Source organism: Eubalaena glacialis, chromosome 13, assembly GCF_028564815.1.
Source record: "Eubalaena glacialis isolate mEubGla1 chromosome 13, mEubGla1.1.hap2.+ XY, whole genome shotgun sequence".
In the NCBI taxonomy this organism is placed as follows: Eukaryota; Metazoa; Chordata; class Mammalia; order Artiodactyla; family Balaenidae; genus Eubalaena; species Eubalaena glacialis.
The window spans coordinates 7,955,826-7,972,426 of record NC_083728.1 but is presented as its reverse complement, the minus strand read 5'-3'; positions in this window follow the sequence as shown (position 1 = coordinate 7,972,426).

The window sequence follows — 16,601 nt, the reverse complement described above, 5'->3', positions numbered from 1 at the left end:
GTCGTATTGTTGCCTTGTAATTATTGCCCTGTAAGAACTCCATGCAGATCATGGAGACCTGGACTGTAGTTGTCAAGTAAACAACAATTTTTGATTTTCTAAAACAAATTATTTCTAAAACCCTGTGCCTTTAGCAGATACAGAACAGCCTTCAGAATTGAGTTATTCCAGCGTCCTGATCTGTTTTCCTGGTGTTTACTCAGCTGTTCTCTCCTCTCTAATTTTCTTCATCCTCAGCCTGGAGTGTCCCAGCGGAGCAAAATGGCTGGAGCACTGCTGAGATTCATATCCACATACATTCATCATCATCAGAAGAGAAAACAACTTTTCTAGCAGCTTTGCAAAGTGATCAAACCTTGTTTTTAGAACCCATTCAGCAAATCTCTTTTAATGTGTCATTGGCCGATATTAGGGCAAATGACCTTTCCTGAACTTTCCTGTGGTTAGGGGAAGGCCAGGTGGTGATTGGCTTAGGCCTGGGTTCTGGAACTAATCAGTATGGAAGGGGGAACTGGAATTCCTGAAGTTCTAATCAAACCAATCCCCAAAGCTTTCAAAGGACTGCATCAATCAGAAGCACATGGGAGGTGTTGACTTCGTTTTCTATTGCTTCCGTAACAGTTACCACAAATTTGGCACCTGAAAATAACATTTATAATCTCACAAGCCTGCAAGTTGTATGTCTGGGCCAGCATAACTCAGCTGGTTCTCTGATACAGCCTCACAAGGTCAAAATCAAGGTGTAGACAGGTGTGTAATATTGTCTGGAGGTTCTGGGATGCATCTACTTACAATCTTGTTCAATTTGTTGGCAGAATTCAGTTCTAAGTAGTTATAGAACTGAGATCCCTGTTTTCTTGCTGGCTATCAGCCAGGGGCTATTCTCAGCTTTGAGAGGCTGCCTGTATTCCTTGGCTCATGGCTCCCTTTTCCCATCTGCAAAGCCAGAGCCTGCAATGACAGGTCGAAACTTGAATTGTTTGAATCCCTTTAACCTCCCTTCCATCTCCCTTCTGCTCTTTAATCCTCCACATCTGTCTTTCCTTTTTGCTTTATAAGGGCTGTGATTACATTGGACCTAACTGGATAATCCAGGACAATCTCCCTATCTAAATTCATTAGTACTAACCTTAATTCCAACTGCAAACCCCCTTCAGAGCAGTACCTAGATTACTGTTTGATTGACTAGCTGTGAGATGAGAATCTTGTGGGAACATCTTTAGAATTTTGCCGACTAGAAGCATCAACATATGGATAAAACATTAGAGTACCTTTGGAGGGGAGGAGGAGGAAGTAGAACCTGGTTAGGCAACTGTCATTGTCTTCCAAAAGTTCTAAGTACAAAATCTCTAAGGTTCTTTCTTAATTTTTAAAATTTTTAAATCAAAATTTTCTTTTTACAGTCAGGTTCTAAAAATAATGAGTAAAAGGTATCCTGTGGATCTTACAAATATTTTCCTATAATTAGTCCTACAGAAACACAATTAAGAAATAGCATTTCTGTTTTCTTCACTCAGCAAATATATATTGAATTTCTGTTCTAGGGATTATATTAAGAAAAAAAAAATCCCTGCTCTCGTGGAGTTTATATTTTAGTGGGGAAGAAGGCAGGCAGTGAAAATTATTTATTATTTATATATATATAATTTATATATAATTATATTCTATTATTCTATTAATCATTATATATATTTCCCTGATACATATATATGTATATATGTATCTAGAAGTGATACACATTATAGCAAACAAAAAGAACAGATGCAGGAAATTGGTAGTGCTAGGTAGGGTGTTGCAAGTTTAAATAAAATGACCAGGCGAAGCCTCTCTGAGAAGGTACACATTTGAACTTGGGCCTGGGAGAGGTAAGCCATGTTTACATCTGGGGGAAAAACATTCTAGGAAAAACCACCCCTACCCCCTTTATCTAAGACCCTACTCAGTCTTCAGTCATAAAGGCCATGAAGCCTTTTTTTTTTATATCAGTCAAATTATGGGAGTCTTTGGTGAGGCATATTTTGAATACAGAAGTGGAATTCTATCAGAAGGGGTTAGAGTATTTCCTGTGGGGAATGGAAATACATGCTCTTTTATAATGCATTGATGGGTATATGCAAATAGATTTCTCATTCTCAGAGAAGAACTAACAGGTAAAGTCGTGTACACATCAGCTCTCATCACATATATATTCAACTTTCACATTGCTCATGTAGATTCTCAAGGAAATTGCCCCAGAAAAGAATCAGAGTGTTAATGCTAATAGCAACAAAGCAAACACTAACATTTTGCTTCTCCTGGTTAAAGAGAGAAAGTACCCCTGCTTGTCACAGAAATGGAGAGCGTCCTTGATGAATTCCTACACTTTGATTTATATCTATCTCATTGTGGTGAGGTGGGGTGGAATAAGAGGATGGACCTATAGAAGAGAGAAGGGTAACTCAGAGGAATTTGTGATTTCAACATTTGAGAAAAATATGGGCACTGGGAGGAAATAAGGATACTCATTAAAAGGCACCATAAAGCAGCGTTATGGAAAGAAGATGCTTGTCTGCAGTTCTACTTTAAGAATGAATGATTAGCTTGTACTGCAGATCCGTGACATTCCCTTTTTGCTTTATCTCCTGAAAATCATGACTGTGTGCATACACTTTAGGCCTGTGCCCCTACACAATACACAACTGTGTACTGAGCACATTGTGTTAAGATGGGTTTCTGGAGCTCCTAGGGGAAACAGGCAGGGAACTCATCTATTTACAAATATTAGTTGAGTTCTATATAGTTGGGAATTAGTTCACATGCTCAGAGCAGATGATTCCTCTCCCTGCTCTGCCAAAAGTGAAAAATAAAAACCATAGTGGATTACACAGCATAGGTATTTGTTTCTCTCCTCTAAAAGACATTTAGAGATGGTAAGACAAGGCTGGTAAGGTGTTCTACCACTGTGCTGGTCAGGATTCTCCAGAGGAACAGAACTAACAGGAAATATAGGAATTAGCTCAAGTGGTTATGGGGACAGAGAGGTCCATGATCTGCCATTTGCAAGCTGGAGAACCAGGAAAGCCAATGATACAATTCAGTAAAAGTCTAAGGGCCTGAGAATTGGGGCTAATAGTGTAAATCCTGATAAAGCCCAGGATCCAAGCACAGGAAAAGTTAAGATATCTCTTCTCAAACAGAGAAGATGAATTTGCCCATTCCTCTGCCTTTTTATTCTATTCAAGCCCTCAGTGGATTGGATGATGTCCAACTACATTGGTGATCTTCTTTACTCCATCTACTGATTCAAATGCTTATCTTCTCCAGAGATACCTTCACAGACACACCCTAGAATAATGTTTTATCAGCCATCTAGGCATCCCTTAGCCCAGTCAAGTTGACATGTAAAACTAACCATCACAACCACATCAGGCACTGAGGTTATTTCTACCTCTTTGCTTCTGCTGGCCTCAGCACTGATTTTCTAACTCAGTCTGGATGGCTGATTGCGTTCTAGTCATATTTGTACACCTGTTATCAGAAGCCCAGACCCTCAAATTCACATATCTTTAAAGATATTTTTGAAGAGTAACACACACATTTCCACTTGTATCCTATTGTTCAGGACTTGACCACATGGACTTAAGTCTGTATTTTAGTAGACTACGTGCCCAAATTGCAAATCAAGACTTTTATGGTGGAGTGATGAATGGGACCATAGCTACTAGGGGAGGGCAACTGGAAACTGAGCTCTTTGAGTGTTCCCTATACTCGCGATAAGAGTGTCCTCTATGCTTGAAGCCTTGGATCACCCTGTACCAGCTGGTCTAGGTTGTGCAAACAATGTGGTTTATAGGGAACATGTGCTTTCCTTATAGAGGGTTGGAATTTTGATAACTGTGGTCAGTCGCACTGTGTTTCTACGTGACAGACTCCAATAAAAACCCTGGACTTGTAGGCTCAAACAATCTTCCCTGGCAGAAAACACTTCACATGCATTGTTGCTTTTCATTGCTGGAGGATTAAATGTGTCTTGTGCAACTCCTTTGGGAGAAGAATCTTAGAAGCTCACATCTGGTATCCTTTAGACTTTGCCAGGTATGACTTTTCCCCTTACTGATCCCGCTTTTTGATCTTTGGTCATAATAAACCATAACCATAAGTGAAAAGAGTTTTGAGTTCTATATGCCAAGTGATGTGCTAAATGCCTTATATGCATTTTATATGCATCAATCTTCCTAACGACCCTGCAAAGTTATGATTACTGTTGTTTCCATTTTACAGATGAGGGGCTGGAGGCTTAGGTAGATTAAATACTTTGTTCAAGTTCTCACATCTTGTAGGTAGTAGAGCCAGGATTGGAACAAGGGGAGCCTCTGGATATATGTGTTCTTCACTGTAATGCAGACTGGAAGCTGGTTGTTCAGTGGTGGGAAGGAAAATGTCTTGAGTATAGATGTGCCTAGTTTTCTGAAATGGTGGAATAAACAACAGATTGTTGCAGTAGGTTGTGTTATTTTTAAAAGTTCTTTTTTCTTGCATTACTCTTCCCTGCTCTGTCAGCTTTGGCCTTGCACAGGTGGCTTGGTTTGTCCAGTGGGATATGGGCATAAGTCACAGTGTGAAAATTTCAAGCAGAGACTTTAAAAGCCACCGTGAGTTTCCACTCTTCTTGAGCTCCTGGCTTCTGTGATGAGAACATCAAGACTCAGGTAACCAGTGCCTGTTTGGCTTGAGTTCTGGAATGAGAAGACATGTGGAACAACACAAAGCTCCAACTCAAGCCTGGAGTAGAGCAATCACAGCACACTCACCCCACCTATGAGGAAGAAATATAGATTTGTTGTAGCCAAGGATGTTTTGGGATTGTTTGTTATGCAACATTAGCACAGCAAAGCTGACTAATACAGTTGTATAGCAAATATGTAATTTTAAATGGAAACAATTTGAATAGGCTGTTAGAGTTCCCCAAGTAGTCATTCTTATGATAAATCATTTTATTTAGTAAATAATGTTTTTTGCATCACCAATAACTCAATGTTTCTATCAAGAGGAAATGACAACAAACAATTATTAATCTACCATGTGGCAGGTACTTTTCTAAACTATTTATATGTATAAACTCAAGTTAATACATGTAAGGATGTTATCCCATATTATAGAGTTGGACATTATGGAGACTAAGTAACTTTCCCACATTCACACAATGATTTCAAGGGAAAAAACAGGGCCACAGTCAAAGGAAGTCTGAGTCCACAGCTCACATTGTTGCCCATTATGTAGCACTGCCAAATAAGTTTGTATACTTAAGCATAATTTATGTGTGGGTTTCTAAAGTTATATGCATAAATTAGTAGATTTGCAGATAGATTGTATAAAAGGGAAGGACCAGCATTTAGTTTGTTTTCTTGATTTCACACACACACACACACACACACACACACACACATTTTAGTGGATGGTGATGTTCATGAATATTTTGACCTCCTTAAAGATAATTAAATACATACATCAGTAATTTGAAGATTTTTTTTAAGGGTCTTCCGATATTGAAAGGATTGCTAAAGGCCAAGCTTTGAGGAGCACTTGCAATGTAAAAGTTTTCATTTAATTTTTTTTCCAGTGTAGTGGGTATACATTTATATTTCGGTTAACATAATGAATGCAATGCCTGCTATGTAGTAGCATTTTTGCCTGTTGTTGTTTTTATTCCATTCATCTCATATTTTCCTCTAGAAAAAGAGCCTATAAATAAATTGGGATTTTGATATTTTGAGACTCTCTGGTTATTTATTTTGGGGAAAAATGTTATGATATTGATATTTTGCATACTTATACATAACATAAAGAGATGAAGATGTGCACTTTTCTGGGAAATTGGGGATTCATAAATAATTAGTTTCAACAATATGGAGCCTACTTACTCCCATATACATGTATATCCACACCTTATTAAGATGCACCAGATGCACTCTATCATATTCCATATGTAATTATATATAAATTTATAGTAGAATAATGGAACAGATGCTGACTTGGAGGCATCACCTTTGATTGTTTAGTAAATTATCATTTAGTAAAAATTCAATAGGATGTACAAAAAGAATTACAGAAAAACAAGATCAATTGCTAACATCTTGTCATTTTATCTCTTAAAATTTTTTTCTCTGGTGACATAAGGTACAACGATAAGAAAGGCATTTTATTAGTCTTTTCAATCTCTCCACATTTGATGTGCCTAAAGATTAATTTGTTTACAATGCCCTTTCTTCCTCTCAATCTCATTCTCTCTCTCTCTCATCAGTGTTAGACTTATTATATTTCCATCTCTTTTATGGGCACTTAATTTTCTTTGTCGTTTTTGTTTTGGAAACTGTAAGATGTAATCACAAGTTTACATGGCTGAGGAAAGGGAGTTGGTATTTTTAATGATTTCTATTGTTTGAAGAGAATTAATTAACTAGGTAAATTATAGTTAAATAGCAGTATCTGTGACTTTTCGAATTCATTGGAGAAATATATGTAGGGCTCATAGACAGGAATAGAAACTACATTTAAAGATAACTCATTGCACCAGAAGTGCTAAGTCACAGTATTCACCACCTTCCATATTAAGCTGTTTCTAAGTGACCAGTGACCATTTCTTTGACAGAAGTGCATTGATTAGGTATAGATGTCTACTATCCTGTTATGGGTAAGCATAGTGATGTTATAATCAAATGTTATCCATGTCAGTGTACGTGATTTGCAAAAGTGTTCTTTCTTGGTACAAACATACCTCAGATCAGTTAAGAAAACAGATGTTGGCTTCAGACGTTCAAGGTTCAAATTATATCTTCACCATACACTTGATATCTGTAATTTTGGACAGTTTATTTGTCTGTGCCTTAGTATGCCAATCATTAACATCAGAATAATTATTCCTTTTTCTTAAGGAAACTATGACTACGAATGTAAGATATATTTTAGCGTAGGTATATGACACGATTATATATTGAAGAATCATTTATTGAACAAACACTAAGTTTCAAGTTTTGTCTCACAAAATTTTATAGTGCGTATGCATTCCAGTCTATGAGGAGATTTTTTAAAATAAGAATTGGATAATCCCAAAATATTCACTAAGTCTACAGTTAAATTGTATAATGTTTTTTTCCTATGAAGTTGTTTAAATGAATAATTATCAGTGAATTTCAACTTCAACAGCCTGATCAGTTAAGCAAATTAATAATTGGAAGGATAGAAAATGAGCAAAATAGTGAACTTCATGAACATGAATGCTAAAAAAGCTGTTTTTCGAGAGAACCAATCAGAGACTTCACAAGTTTGCTTAAGAGCTATGCCTACCCTTTAAAAGAGTTGACACTTGACATTTTCCTGGGTTATAAGTAATTTGGGTAATAAAGCTGTAGGGAAATTGAATTTGTCAGCATGTTAAATGAATTTGTCTCTCTGAATGTAATAAACTATGCTGGTGGAATGGATGATAATCACAGGCATATTGTTCTAATTTATCTGCAAGGTATTTAAACATCTTTTAAAAAAACTTTTATTTACTTCTTCTATTTGTTACCAAGTGTCAAACTTAAAACTTTACATAAAATAAAACAAATATTTTCGAATCTTTTTCTAAGTCTCAGGGTTATGGAGTAAGAGTATTTTGTAGCCATTTCCACTTAAAGTTTGATTTTTTTCTTTTTTTAAGTGTGTAGCATCTTGTTCACATGTATTTCTTTTTTTTTTTTTAAATCTTTATTAGAGTATAATTGCTTTACAATGGTGTGTTAGTTTCTGCTGTATAACAAAGTGAATCAGCTATACATATACATATATCCCCATATCTCCTCCCTCTTGCATCTCCCTCCTACCCTCCCTATCCCACCCCTCTAGGTGGTCACAAAGTACCGAGCTGATCTCCCTGTGCTATGCGGCTGCTTCCCACTAGCTAATCCATTTTACATTTGGTAGGGTATATATGTCCATGCCACTCTGTCACTTCATCCCAGCTTACCCTTCCCCCTCCCCGTGTCCTCAAGTCCATTCTCTACATCTGCGTCTTTATTCCTGTCCTGCTCCTAGGTTCTTCAGAACCATCTTTTTTTTTTAGATTCCATATATATGTGTTAGCGTACAGTATTTGTTTTTCTCTTTCTGACTTACTTCACTCTGTATGACAGACTCTAGGTTCATCCACCTCACTACAAATAACTCAATTTCATTCTTTTTATGGTTGAGTAATATTCCATTGTATATATGTGCCACATCTTCTTTATCCATTCATCTGTCGATGGACACTTAGGTTGCTTCCATGTCCTGGCTATTGTAAATAGAGCTGCAGTGAACATTGTGGTACATGACTCTTTTTGAACTACAGTTTTCTCAGGGTATACACCCAGTAGTGGGATTGCTGGGTTGTATGATAATTCTATTATTAGTTTTTTAAAGAACCTCCATACTGTTCTCCATAGTGGCTGTATCAATTTACATTCCCACCAACAGTGCAAGAGGGTTCCCTTTTCTCCACACCCTCTCCAGCATTTATTGTTTGTAGAATTTTTGATGATGGCCATTCTGACTGGTGTGAGGTGATACCTCATCATAGTTTCGATTTGCATTTCTCTAATGATGACTGATGTTGAACATCCTTTCATGTGTTTGTTGGCAACCTGTATATCTTCTTTGGAGAAATGTGTATTTAGGTCTTCTGCCCATTTTTGGATTAGGTTGTTTGTTTTTTTGATATGGAGCTGCATGAGCTGCTTGTATATTTTGGAGTTTAATCCTTTGTCAGTTGCTTTGTTTGCAAATATTTTCTCCCATTCTGAGGGTTGTCTTTTCATCTTGTTTATGGTTTCCTTTTCTGTACAAAAGCTTTTAAGTTTCAGTAGGTCCATTTGTTTATTTTTGTTTTTATTTCCCTTTCTCTAGGAGGTGGGTCAAAAAGGATCTTGCTGTGATTGATGTCATAGAGTGTTCTGCCTATGTTTTCCTCTAAGAGTTTTGTAGTGTCTGGCCTTACATTTAGGTCTTTAATCCATTTTGAGTTTAATTTTGTGTATGATGTTATGGAGTGTTCTAATTTCATTCTTTTACATGTAGCTGTCCAGTTTTCCCAGCACCACTTATTGAAGAGTCTGTCTTTTCTCCATTGTATATTCTTGCCTCCTTTATCAAAGATAAGGTGACCATATGTACGTGGGTTTATCTCTGGGCTTTCTATCCTGTTCCATTGATCTATATTTCTGTTTTTGTGCCAGTACCATACTGTCTTGATTACTGTAGCTTTGTAGTATAGTCTGAAGTCAGGGAGCCTGATTCCTTCAGCTCCGTTTTTCTTTCTCAAGACTGCTTTGGCAATCAAAGCAGTTTTTGTGTTTCCATACAGCTGTGAAATTTTTTGTTCTAGTTCTGTGAAAAATGCCAGTGGTAGTTTGATAGGGATTGCATTGAATCTGTAGATTGCTTTGGGTAGTATAGTCATTTTCACAATGTTGCTGCATACAGGTCTTTTGTCTCCTTAGGTAGGTTTATTCCTAGGTATTTTATTCTTTTTGTTGCAGTGGTAAATGGGAGTGTTTCCTTAATTTCTCTTTCAGGTTTTTCATCATTAGTGTATAGGAATGCAAGAGATTTCTGTGCATTAATTTTGTATCCTGCTACTTTAAGAAATTCATTGATTAGCTCTAATAGCTTTCTGGTAGCATCTTTAGAATTCTCTATGTATAGTATCATGTCATCTGCAAACAGTGACAGCTTTACTTCTTCTTTTCCAATTTGTGTTCCCTTTATTTCTGTTTCTTCTCTGATTGCTGTGGCGAAAACTTCCAAAACTATGTTGAATAATAGTGGTGAGAGTGGGCAACCTTGTCTTGTTCCTGGTCTTAGTGGAAATAGTTTCAGTTTTTCACCATTGAGAACGATGTTGGCTGTGGGTTTGTCATATATGGCCATTATTATATTGAGGTACATTCCCTCTATGCCTACTCTCTGGAGGGTTTTTTATCATAAATGGGTGTTGAATTTTGTCAAAAGCTTTTTCTGCATCTATTGAGATGATCATATGGTTTTTATCCTTCAATTTGTTAATACAGTGTATCACATGGATTGATTTGCGTATATTGAAGAATCCTTGCATTCCTGGGATAAACCCCACTTGATCATGGTGTATGATCCTTTTAATGTGCTGTTGGATTCTGTTTGCTAGTATTTTGTTGAGGATTTTTGCATCTACGTTTATCAGTGATATAGGCCTGTAGTTTTCTTTTTTTGTGACGTCTTTTTCTGGTTTTGCTATCAGGGTGATGGTGGCTTCATAGAATAAGTTTGGGAGTGTTCCTCCCTCTGCTATATTTTGGAAGTGTTTGAGAAGGATAAGTGTTAGTTCTTCTCTAAATGTTTGATAGAATTTGCCTGTGAAGCCATCTGGTCCTGGGCTTTTATTTGTTGGAAGATTCTTAATCACAGTTTCAATTTCAGTGCTTGTGATTGGTCTGTTTATATTTTCTATTTCTTCCTGGTTCAGTCTTGGAAGGTTGTGCTTTTCTAAGAATTTGTTCATTTCTTCCAGGTTGTCCATTTTATTGGCATATAGTTGCTTGTAGTGATCCCTCATGATCCTTTGTACTTCTGCAGTGTCAATTGTTACTACTCCTTTTTCATTTCTAATTCTATTGATTTGAGTCTTCTTCCTTTTTTTCTTGATGAGTCTCGCTAATGGTTTATCAATTTTGTTTATCTTCTCAAAGAACCAGCTTTTAGTTTCATTGATTTTTGCTATTGTCTCCTTCATTTCTTTTTCATTTATTGCTGATCTGATCTTTATAATTTCTTTCCTTCTGCTAACTTTGGGGGTATTTTTGTCCTTCTTCCTCTAACTGCTTTAGGTGTAAGGTTAGGTTGTTTATTTGAGATGTTTCTTGTTCCTTAAAATAGGATTGTATTGCTATAAACTTCCCTGTTACAACTGCTTTTGCTGCATCCCATAGGTTTTGGGTCGTTGTGTTTTTATTGTCATTTGTTTCTAGGTATTTTTTGATTTCCTCTTTGGTTTTTTCAGTGATCTCTTGGTTATTTAATAGTGTATTGTTTAGCCTCCATGTGTTTGTATTTTTTACAGATATTTTCCTGTAATTGATATCTAGTCTCATAGCGTTGTGGTCGGAAAAGATACTTGATATGATTTCAATTTTCTTAAATTTACCAAGGCTTGATTTGTGACCCAGGATATGGTCTATCCTGGAGACTATCCCATGAGCACTTAAGGAGAAAGTGTATTCTGTTTTTTTTGGATGGAATGTCCTATAAATATTAATTAAGTCCATTTTGTTTAATGTGTCATTTAAAGGTTGTGTTTCCTTATTTATTTTCATTTTGGATGATCTGTCCATTGGTGAAAGTGGGGTGTTAAAGTCCCCTACTATGAATGTGTTACCGTCGATTTCCCCTTTTATGGCTGTTAACATTTGCCTTATGTATTGGGGTGCTCCTATGTTGGGTGCATAAATATTTACAATTGTTATATCTTCATCTTGGATTGATCCCTTGATCATTATGTAGTGTCCTTCTGTGTCTCTTGTAATAGTCTTTATTTTAAAGTCTATTTTCTCTGATATGAGAATTGCTACTCCAGCTTTCTTTTGATTTCCATTTGCATGGAATATTTTTTTCATCCCCTAAGTTTCACTCTGTATGTGTCCCTAAGTCTGAAGTGGGTCTGTTGTAGACAGCATATATATGGGTCCTGTTTTTGTATCCATTCAGCCAGTCTATGTCTTTTGGTTGGAGCATTTAATCCATTTACATTGAAGGTAATTATCAATATGTATGTTCCTATTACCATTTTCTTAACTGTTTTGGGTTTGTTATTGTAAGTCTTTTCCTTCTCTTGTGTTTCCTGCCTAGAGAAGTTCCTTTAGCATTTGTTGTAAAGTTGCTTTGGTGGTGCTGAATTCTCTTAGCTTTTGTTTGTCTGTAAAGGTTTTAATTTCTCCATCAAATCTGAATGAGATCCTTGCTGGGTAGAGTAATCTTGGTTGTAGGTTTTTGCCTTTCATCACTTTAAATATGTTCTGCCACACTCTTCTGGCTTGCAGAGTTTCTGCTGAAAGATTAGCTGTTAACCTTATGGGAATTCCCTCGTATGTTATTTGTTGCTTTTCCCTTGCTGCTTTTAATATTTGTTCTTTGTATTTAATTTTTGATAGTTTGATTAATATGTGTGTTGGTGTTTTTCTTCTTGTATTTATCCGGTATGGGACTCTCTGTGCCTCCTGGACTTGATTGACTATTTCCTTTCCCATATTAGGGAAGTTTTCAACTATAATCTCTTCAAATATTTTCTCCGTCCCTTTCTTTTTCTCCTGTTCTTCTGGGAACCCTATAATTCGAATGTTGGTGTGTTTAATGTTGTCCCAGAGGTCTCTGAGACTGTCCTCAGTTCTTTTCCTTCTTTTTTCTTTATTCTGCTCTGCAGTAGTCATTTCTACTATTTTATCTTCCAGGTCACTTATCCATTCTTCTGCCTCAGTCATTCTGCTATTGATTCCTTTTAGAGAATTTTTAATTTCATTTATTGTGTTGTTCATCATTGTTTGTTTGCTCTTTAGTTCTTCTAGGTCGTTGTTAAATGTTTCTTGTATTTTCTCCATTCTATTTCCAAGATTTTGGATCATTTTTACTCTCATTACTCTGAATTTTTTTTTAGGTAGACTGCCTGTTTCCTCTTCATTTGTTTGGTCTGGTGGGTTTTTACCTTGCTCCTTCATCTGCTGTGTGTTTCTCTGGCTTCCCATTTTGCTTAACTTACTGTGTTTGGGGTCTCCTTTTCACATGTTGCAGGTTCGTATTTGCCGTTGTTTTTGGTATCTGCCCCCAGTGGGTAAGGTTGGTTCTGTGGGTTGTGTAGGTTTCCTGGTGGAGGGGACTGGTGCCTGTGTTCTGGTGGATGAGGCTGGACCTTGTCTTTCTGGTGGGCAGGACTTCGTCCAGTGGTGTGTTTTGGGGTGTCTGTGAACTTAGTATGATTTTAGGCAGCCTCTCTGCTAAAGGTTGTGGTTGTGTTCCTGTCTTGCTAGTTGTTTGGCATGGGGGGTCCAGCACTGGAGCTTGCCGGTCATTGAGTGGAGCTGGGTCTTAGCATTGAGACGGAGATCTGTGGGAGAGCTCTCGCTGATTGATATTACGAGGGGCTGGGAGGTCTCTGGTGGACCAATGTCCTCAACTTGGCTCTCCCACCTCAGAGGCTCAGGCCTGACACCTGGCTGGAGCACCAAGACCCTATTTGCTCACGGCTGAGAACAAAAGGGAGAAAAGAAAAAAAAAGAAAGAAAGAAAAATAAAATAAAGTTATTAAAATAAAAAATAATTAAAATAAAATTAAAAAGTAATAAAAAAAAAAGAGCAACCAAACCAATAAAGAAATCCACCAATGATAACAAGTGCTAAAAAGTATACTAAAAAAAACCCAGACAGACAGAACCCAGGACAAATTGTAAAAACAAACCTATACAGACAAAAATCACACAAAGAAGCATACAAATGCACACTCAGAAAAAGAGAAAAAGGAAAAAATATATATATAAAGAAAAGGAAGAGAGCAACCAAATCAATAAACAAATCTATCAATGATAATAAGCTGTATATACTAAACTAAGATAAACATAAAAGTAGAAACAAATTAGACACAGAAAGCAAACCCCAAGTGTACAGTTGTTCCCAATGTCCACCGCCTCAGTTTTGGGATGACTTGTTGTCTATTCAGGTATTCCACAGATGCAGGGTACATCAAGTTGATTGTGGAGATTTAATCCACTGCTCTTGAGGCTACATGGAGAGATTTCCCTTTCTCTTCTTTGTTCACACAGCTCCTGGGGTTCAGCTTTGGGTTTGGCCCTGCCTCTGCATATAGGTCGCCTGAGGGCGTCTGTACTTCACTCGGATAGGAGGGGGTTAAAGGAACAGCTGATTCGGGGGCTCTGGCTCACTCATGCCGGGGGGAGGGAGGGGTACGGAATGCGGGCCGAGCCTGCAGCGGCAGAGGCCGGTGTGACGTTGCAACAGCCTGAGGCTGAGGCACGCTGTGTGTTCTCCCGGGGAAGTTGTCCCTGGATCACAGGTCCCTGGCAGCGGCGGGCAGCACACGCTCCCAGGAGGGGAGGTGTGGATAGTGACCTGTGCTTGCACACTGGCTTCTTGGTGGCTGCAGCAACAGCCTTAGTGTTTCATGCCCGCCTCTGGTGTCCGTGCTGATAGCCACAGTTCGCGCCCGTCTCTGGAGCTCGTTTAGGTGGTGCTCTGATTCCCCTGTCCTCGCGTACCCCGAAACAATGGTCTCTTGCCTCTTCGGCAGCTCCAGACCTTTTCCCGGACTCCCTCCCGGCTAACTGTGGCGCACAAGCCCCCTTCAGCCTGTGTTCACGCAGCCAACCCCAGTCCTCTCCCTGGGGTCTGACCTCCGAAGCCCGAGCCTCAGCTCCCAGCCCCCGCCCACCCCGGCAGGTGAGCAGACAAGCCTCTCGGGCTGGTGAGTGCTGGTCGGCACTGATCCCCTGTGCGGGAATCTCTCCGCTTTGCCCTCTGCACCCCTGTTGCTGTGCTCTCCTCCATGGCTCCAAAGCTTCCCCCCTACCAGCCTCCGTCTCTGCCAGTGAAGGGGCTTCCTAGTGTGTGGAAACTTTTCTTCCTTCATAGCTCCCTCCCAGAGGTGGAGGTCCCGTACCTATTCTTTTGTCTCTGTTTTTCCTTTTTTCTTTTGCTCTACCCAGGTACGCGGGGAGTTTCTTGCCTTTTGGGAAGTCTGAGGTCTTCTGCCGGTGTTCTGTAGGAGTTGTTCCACATGTAGATGTATTTTTGATGTATTTGTGGGGAGGAAGGTGATCTCCATGTCTTACTCCTACGCCATGTTGAAGGTCTGCTCTCCATGTTCACTCTTAATTCACATATCTGCCATATGTAGCACAAAGGGACCTGAGCTGTGTCTGTAATGTATTATTAAAAACTAAAATAAAATAAATGGAGGCAGATATCGTAAACTGTTAAGACGTTAGTCTGGGTAGAAGATAAATGGGTGCTTAAAATGTTATTTTCTATTATAATCTACTGTCTGAAATCTTTCATAATAAAAAATATTGAGAAACTAAATTTTCTCTGCTGTTATGCAGATGTGGAGTTGTCTATCACTAAGTCAGGGCCTGAGCATAGTCAGTTTTCTGGTATTGTTACTTTAGTATGACCTAGTTGCTTCCAATTATCATTTCCTAGGCATTAACAGTCATTAAGTGCTACAGTTTGTAATTATGATACTTTTGGAGGAAGCCAAATAAAATGTGGAATAAGAGACTGGAGAAGGTCTCCGGACATAGGCTTTGAGATGCCCAGGGCCTACAATATTTTGCAGCTACCCCAGAGATAGAGAACTGAGTTGACATTTCTATAAGCTCCACTTTGATTGTTAATGAGATGACACCTTTTGCAAATATGCTCCTTCACACTGGCTCAATAGCCCACATCTCAGAATAGGTAAGTAATACTTCTTATGCTTAATGTCCTAGTAAGAGGCAAATAAAATAAACCCAGAAGATTTTCTTGGAAAACCATGACAAAAATCAGTTCTTTAGATGCTGTTTCCTCCCTCTGAGCAGCTAAAATAAAAGTAGTTTTGAAATATAAGTGAAGTTGATAGTTAATATATGAAAACATGAAAGTTTGACTTTTGGCATGAAAAAGAAAGTTGAATCTGATAGCTTTTTTTTAAAATGTAAGATTATACTGTATGAACATGAATTATCTGCTATAGAAATTTAGATATATATGCTATTAAGCTGGATTTATTATGACCTTAGCTGACAAAATAGTTTTTTTATGAATAAGCCTTAACTAAATGGGAACTGAAGATACATTAAGTGAATAAATTTTTGAAGAATTACAGATTCAAGCTTCTGAAGGGTACTTAGCACTCAGAGTTTTAAAACAGCAGTTCTCAAATGTGTTCAACAGATACTTCAGGATCGTGCCATCTTTATAATACCTCTCTTCAATCTGTTTTCCCTTTTCCTCCTGCTCTTTCCAAATTAAGGAACTGTTAGGCTTTTTTACTTAATGCCTCAGTTTTACCACTTATTTATTTGATTGCCCTTAAACCAATTTTTAACATTCTTGGTCTTTCATTTGTTAATCTCTAAGATGATGGTATTGTACTGTAAAGTCTAAAGGTGGGTTTAGTGCTAAACTTCTGTGATTCTGCATGTTTTGGGACCATGAAAGAAATTTCCTTATAGCCAGCTATGCTGTAGTATCACAGCATATCACAGAATTAGCCATAGTCACTTCTTCTGTCCCTAAGGAGAAAGCATTCTCCCAGTGGAGTATATATCTATTGTGTTATTATTAATTACTATTGTTATTACCATTACTTATTTTTTTATCTGTTCAGCATGCACTCCCCCCTTTAATAACAACATCCCAATTGATTTTCCACTGAGGAGCAACCCCTCTCTGACCTTTGATCTGTGTGATTTGCTAGGTCGTGGTGGGCACAGGGATTAGCTTTGGGTTGGAGCTGTATTTTATCACATCCATTTACCAGCCATGACCCGCCTGCCTCTGGTCAGTGAAACTTGTTTTGAGAA